Raw genomic sequence first — 7,185 nt, forward strand, 5'->3', positions numbered from 1 at the left:
ACTAAAAACTAACTAGATCATACTAAAAACTATGTAAAAACAATGCCAAAAAGCGTATAAATTATTCGCTCATCACAACACCAAACTTAAATTGTTGCTTATCCCCAAGAAACTGAAAATCAAATAGGATAAAAAGAAGAGAATATACTCTAAATTCCAAAATATCAATGAAACTTAGCTCCAATCAGATGAGCGGGACTAGTAGCTTTTTGCCTCTTGAATAGTTTTGGCATCTCACTTTATCCATTGAAGTTCAGAATGATTGGCATCTATAGGAACTTAGATTTTAGATAGTGTTATTGATTCTCCTAGTTCAGTATGTTGATTCTTGAACACAGCTACTTTATGAGTCTTGGCCGTGGCCCTAAGCACTCTGTTTTCCAGTATTACCACCGAATACATACATGCCACAAACACATAACTAGGTGAACTTTTTCAGATTGTGACTCAGCTTTGCTAAAGTCCCCAATTAGAGGTGTCCAGGGTTCTTAAGCACACTCTTTTTTTGCTTTGTACCTTGACTTTAACTGCTCAGTCTTAAGTTATCACTTGACACCTTCACGCCACAAGCACATGGTTAGGGACAGCTTGGTTTAGCCGCTTAGGCCAGGATTTTATTCCTTTAGGCCCTCCTATCCACTGATGCTCAAAGCCTTGGATCCTTTTTATTACCCTTGCCTTTTGGTTTTAAGGGCTATTGGCTTTCTGCTCTTGCCTTTTGGTTTAAAGAGCTTTTGGCTTTTTCTGCTTGCTCTTTCTTTTTCTTTCTCTTTTTTTTTTGCCATTTTTCTTTTCTCTTCTTTTTTTTCGCAAGCTTTTGTATTCACTGCTTTTTCTTACTTCAAGAATCAATTTTATGATTTTTCAGATTATCAATAACATTTCTCCTTTTTCATCATTCTTTCAAGAGCCAACATATTTAACATTCATAAACCACAATATCAAAAGACATATGCACTGTTCAAGCATTCATTCAGAAAACAAAAAGTATTGTCACCACCTCAAATAATTAAACTAGTTTCAAGGATGAATTCGAAACCATGTACTTCTTGTTCTTTTGTTTTTAGAACAGTTTTCAATTAAGAGAGGTGATGGATTCATAGGACATTTATAGCTTTAAGACATAGACACTTAAACACTAATGATCATGTAATAAAGACACAAACATAAATAAACATGAAGCATAGTAAACGAAAAATAGGAAAATAAGAACAAGGAGATTAAAGAACGGGTCCACCTTAGTGAGGGTGGCGTCTTCCTCTTCTTAAAGAACCAATGGTGCTCTTGAGCTCCTCTATGTCTCTTCCTTGTCTTTGTTGCTCCTCCCTCATAGCTCTTTAATCTTCTCTAATCTCATGGAGGATGATGGAGTGCTCTTGGTGCTCCATCCTTAGTTGTCCCATGTTGGAACTTAATTCTCCTAGGGAAGTGTTGATTTACTCCCAATAGTTTTGTGGAGGGAAGTGCATCCCTTGAGGCATCTCAGGGATTTCATGGTGAGGAATTTCCTCATGCTCTTATTGAGGTCCATGATCTCTTGTTTGTTCCATCCTTTTCTTAGTGATGGGCTTGTCTTCATCAATGAGGATGTCTCCCTCTATGTCAATTCCAGCCGAATTGCAGAGGTGGCAAATGAGGTAAGGAAAGGCTAACCTTGCCAAAGTGGAAGACTTGTCAGCTACCTTATAGAGTTCTTGAGGTATAATCTCATGAACTTCCACTTCCTCCCCAATCATGATACTATGGATCATGATGGCCCGATCTACAGTAACTTCAGACCGGTTGCTAGTAGGAATAATTGAGCGTTGGATGAACTCCAACCATCCTCTAGCTACAGGCTTAAGGTCCGGTCTTCTCAACTGAATCGGCTTGCCTCTTGAGTCAACTTCCCATTGAGCTCCTTCCACACATATGTCCATGAGGACTTGGTCCAACCTTTGATCAAAGTTGACCCTTCTAGTGTAGGGGCATGCGTTTTCTTACATCATTGGCAAGTTGAACGCCAACCTTACATTTTCCGGACTGAAATCTAAGTATTTCCCCCGAACCATGGTAAGCCAATTCTTTAGATTCGGGTTCACACTTTGATCATGGTTCCTAGTGATCCATGCGTTTGCATAGAACTCTTGAACCATTAAGATCCCGACTTGTTGAATAGGATTAGAGAGAACTTCACATCCTCTTCTTCTAATCTCTTGTCGGATCTCCGGATATTCACTCTTTTTGAGCTTGAAAGGAACCTCAGGGATCACTTTCTTCTTGGCCACAACTTCATAGAAGTGGTCTTGATGGACCTTTGAGATAAATCTCTCCATCTCCCATGACTCAGAGGTGGAAGCAATTGCCTTCCCTTTCCTCTTTCTTAAGGTTTCTCTGGCCTTAGGTGCCATTAATGGTTATGGAAAAACAAAAAGCAATGCTTTTACCACACCAAACTTAAAATGTTTACTCGTCTCCGAGCAAAAGAAGAAAGAAAGAAGGAGAAGAGGAAGAAAAATAGAGGAGAGGGAGAGAGGTGTGTATTCGGCCAATAGGAAGAAGAAAGGGTTGTATTGGGTGAAAAAGAAGAAGGAATGAGGTGTTTATATAGGAGTAGGGGGTGTAGGGTCCGGCCATTAGGGTTGGGTTTGGGAGGGAAAAGAGTTTGAATTTTGGAGGTAGGTGGGGTTTATGGGGAAGAGTGGAGGGATGTGAGTGGTTAAGAGGTGATGGAGAAGAGTGATTGAGGTGATTGGTGAAGGGTATTTGGGGAAGAGGATTATGAAAAGGTGTGAAGAGAGAGAAGTAGGGTAGGTGGGAATCCTGTGGGTCTACAGATCCTGTGGGGGATCTTGTGGGGGATCCTGTGGGGTCCACAGATCCTGAGGGGTCAAGGATTTAGCATCCCTGCTGTAATTAGGCGTGCAAAACGCCCTTTGTATGCAATACTGGCGTTTAACGCCTGACTGCTGCCTGTTTTTGGCGTTAAACGCCCAAATGTAGCCTGTTTCTGGCGTTTAACACCACTTCCATGCTCTGTTCTGGCGTTAAACGCCAGTCTGGTGCTTGTTTCTGGCGTTTAACGCCAGCTTGATGCTTCTTTCTGGCGTTTAACGCCAGTTTTATGCTTCTTACTGGCGTTTAGGGTTTAGGGTTTAGGGTTTAAGCTCTTCCTCCAGGGTGAGCTATTTTTAATGCTGTTTTTCATTCTGTTTTTAATTTTTCTGTAGTTGTTGTGACTCCACATGATCATCAACCTAAAAAAAACATAAAATAGCAATAGAAAATAAATAGATATAATTAAATAACATTGAGTTGCCTCCCAACAAGCACTTCTTTAAAGTCAATATCTTGACAGTGAGCTCTCATGGAGCCTCACAGATGTTCAGAGCATTGTTGGGACCTCCCAACACCAAACTTAGAGTTTGAATGTGGGGGTTCAACACCAAACTTAGAGTTTGGTTGTGGCCTCCCAACACCAAACTTAGAGTTTGACTGTGGGGGCTTTGGTTGACTCTGCAGTGAGAGAAGCTTTTCATGCTTACTTTCCATGGTTACAGAAGGAGATCCTTGAGTTTTAAACACAAGGTTATCCTTATTCAGTTGAAGGACCAATTATCCTCTGTCCACATCAATCACAGCTCTTGCTGTGCTAGGAAGGGTCTTCCAAGGATGATGGATTCATCCTCATCCTTCCCAGTGTCTAGGATTATGAAATCAGCAGGGATGTAAAGGCCTTCAACCTTTACTAGCACGTCCTCTACTAGTCCATAAGCCTATTTTTTTGAGTTGTCTGCCATCTCTAATGAGATTATGGCAGCTTGCACCTCAAAGATCCTAAGTTTCTCCATTACAGAGAGTGGCATTAAGTTTATTCCTGACCCCAGGTCACACAGAGCCTTCTCAAAGGTCATGGTGCCTATGTTACAGGGAATTAGGAATTTACCAGGATCCTGTTTCTTTTGAGGTAGAGTTTCCTGAACCAAGGCATTTGGTTCCTTGATGAGCAATGGAGGTTCATCCTCCCAAGTTTCATTACCAAATAATTTGGCATTCAGCTTCATGATTGCTCCTAAATATTGAGTAACTTGCTCTTCAGCAATGTCTTCATCTTCTTCAAAAGATGAATAGTCATCAGAGCTCATGAATGGTAAAAGGAGGTTCAATGGAATCTCTATGGTCTCTAGATGAGCCTCAGATTCCTTTGGTTTCTCAAAGGGAAACTCCTTATTGGTTAGTGAACGTCCCAGGAGGTCTTCCTCACTAGGATTCACGTCCTCCTCCTCCTCTTTGGGTTTGGTCACACCAAGTAAGGTAATGGCCTTGCATTCTCTTTTTGGATTCTCTTCTGTATTGCTTGGGAGAGTACTAGGAGGGGTTTCAGTGACTCTTTTACTCAGCTGGCCCACTTGTGCCTCCAAATTTCTAATGGAGGATCTTGTTTCATTCATAAAACTTAAAGTGGCCTTAGATAGATCAGAGGCTATATTTGCTAAGCTAGATGGATTCTGCTCAGAATTCTCTGTCTGTTGCTGAGTGGATGATGGAAAAGGCTTGCTATTGCTAAACCTGTTTCTTCCACCATTATTAAAGCCTTGTTGAGGCTTTTATTGATCCTTCCATGAGAAATTTGGATGATTTCTCCATGAGAGATTCTAGGTATTTTCATAGGGTTCCCCCCATGTAATTCACCTCTGCTATTGCAGGGTTCTCAAGATCATAAGCTTCTTCTTCAGAAGATGCCTCTTGAGTACTGTTGGATGCAGCTTGCAATCCATTCAAACTCTGAGAAATCATATTGACTTGCTGAGTTAATATTTTATTCTGAGCCAATAGGGCATTCAGAGTATCAATTTCAAGAACTTCCTTCCTCTGAGGCGTCCCATTACTCACAGGATTCCTTTCTGAAGTGTACATGAACTGGTTATTTGCAACCATGTCAATTAGTTCCTGAGCTTCTACAGGCGTTTTCTTTAGGTGAATGGATCCACCTGCAGAATGGTCCAATGACATCTTTGATAATTCAGACAGACCATCATATAATATATCCAGGATGGTCCATTCTGAAAGCATATCAGAAGGACACTTTTTGGTCAGTTGCTTATATCTCTCCCAAGCTTCATAGAGGGATTCACCTTCTTTTCGTTTGAAGGTTTGAACATCCACTCTAAGCTTGCTAAGCTTTTGAGGAGGAAAGAACTTGGCTAAGAAAGCCGTGACCAGCTTATCCTAAGAGTTCAAGCTATGTTTAGGTTGAGAGTCCAACCATATTCTAGCTCTGTCTCTTACAGCAAACGGGAAAAGCATAAGCCTGTAGACCTCGGGATCAACCCCATTGGTCTTAACAGTATCACAGATTTGCAAGAATTTAGTTAAGAACTGAAAAGGATCTTCTGATGGAAGTCCATGAAACTTGCAGTTCTATTGCATCAGAGAAACTAATTGAGGCTTTAGCTCAAAATTGTTTGCGCTAATGGCAGGGATTGAGATGCTTATTCCATGTAAATTGGAATTTGGTGCAGTAAAGTCACCAAGCATCTTCCTTGCATTGTTATTATTTTCGGCCATGTCTCCTCCTTTTTCAAAAATTTTTGTCAGATTTTCTCCAGAGTTGTGCTTTAGCTTTCCTTAGCTTCCTCTTCAGAGTCCTTTCAGGTTCAAGATCAGCTTCAACAAGAATGTTCTTATCCTTGTTCCTGCTCATATGAAAAAGAAGAGAACACAAAAGAAAATACGGAATCCTCTATGTCACAGTATAGAGATTCCTTATGTAAGTATAAGAAGAGAAGAATAGAAGAAGGAAAAGATAAAAATTTGAACACAGAGGAGAAGAGTGGGTTCGAATTTTTGAGTAGAAGAGAAGTGTTAGTAGACAAATAAATAAATAGAAGGGGGTGAGAGAGAGAAGAATTCGAAAATTAAATAAAATGAAATAAGAATATTTTTATTTTTGTTTTTAATTTAAAATTAAAGTTAAAATTCGAAAATATGAAAAGGAATAAAATTAAGATTAAAATTTAAAATAATTAGTTAATGAAAAGAAATTTTGAAAAAGAGGTTAGTGATTTTCGAAAATTAGAGAGAGAAAATTAGTTAGGTAGTTTTGAAAAAGATAAGAATCAAACAAAAAGATAAGATTAATTGAAAAAGATTTGAAAATCAATTTTGAAAAGATAAGAAGTTAGAAAAGATTTTGAAATTGATTTTGAAAAAGATGTGATTGAAACTTATTTTGAAAAAGATTTGAAAAAGAAATTTAAAAAGATTTAATTTTGAAAATTAAAGTTGATTACTTGACTAACAAGAAACAAAAAGATATGATTTTAAGATTTAAAAAGATTGAACCTTTCTTACTAGGCAAGTAACAAACTTAAAATTTTTGAATCAATCACATTAATTGTTAGCATTAATTTCGAAAATATGAAATAGAAATAAGAAAAAGATTTTGAAAATAAATTTTGAAAATTTCGAAATTATGAAAGAAAAAAATGAAAAAGATTTGAAAAAGATAGAATTTTTAAATTGAAAATTTGATTTGACTCATAAGAGACAACTAGATTTTAAAAATTTTTGAAAAAGTCAACTCAAATTTTCGAATTTTATGAGGAGAAAAAGGGAAAGATATTTTTTATTTTTGAATTTTTAATGATGAAAGAGAAAAACAATAAAAAGACTCAAAACATGAAAATTATGAATCAAAACACATAATGCATGCAAGAACACTTTGAATGTCAAGATGAATCATCAAGAACACTTTGAATGTCAAGATGAACACCAAGAACTTATTTTTGAAAATTTTTAAGAAAAGAAAAACATGCAAGACACCAAACTTAGAAATTTTCAAACTTTATACACTAACAAATTGAAAATGCATATGAAAAACAAGAAAAGACACAAAACAGAAAGATGCAAAGATCAAACAAGGAAGATCATCAAGAACAACTTGAAGATCATGAAGAACATCATGCATGAGTTTTCGAAAATTTTAAGAAAAATTAAAAATATGCAATTGACACCAAACTTAAAAATTGACACAAGACTCAAACCAGAAACACAAAATTATTTTTAGTTTTTTTTATGATTTTATTGAAATTTTTGGTATTTTTCGAAAATTAATTGGAAAAGAAAAATAAGGATTTCAAAATTTTTTTAATGAGAATTCTAGGAATCATGCAATGTTAGTCTAAAGCTCCGGTCCAGGAATTA

General features: G+C 37.2%; 1 non-coding gene across 1 annotated transcript; it reads left to right on the forward strand.

Moving 5' to 3' along the window:
• The first annotated feature begins 5,046 nt into the window (after nucleotides 1-5,046).
• On the forward strand, nucleotides 5,047-5,154 carry LOC112761221 (small nucleolar RNA R71). Its single transcript, XR_003181627.1, has one exon. It is a non-coding gene; the product is annotated as a small nucleolar RNA R71 (small nucleolar RNA).
• Nucleotides 5,155-7,185: the final 2,031 nt, after the last annotated feature.

This window comes from Arachis hypogaea, chromosome 16 (assembly GCF_003086295.3).
Source record: "Arachis hypogaea cultivar Tifrunner chromosome 16, arahy.Tifrunner.gnm2.J5K5, whole genome shotgun sequence".
Taxonomy (NCBI): Eukaryota; Viridiplantae; Streptophyta; class Magnoliopsida; order Fabales; family Fabaceae; genus Arachis; species Arachis hypogaea.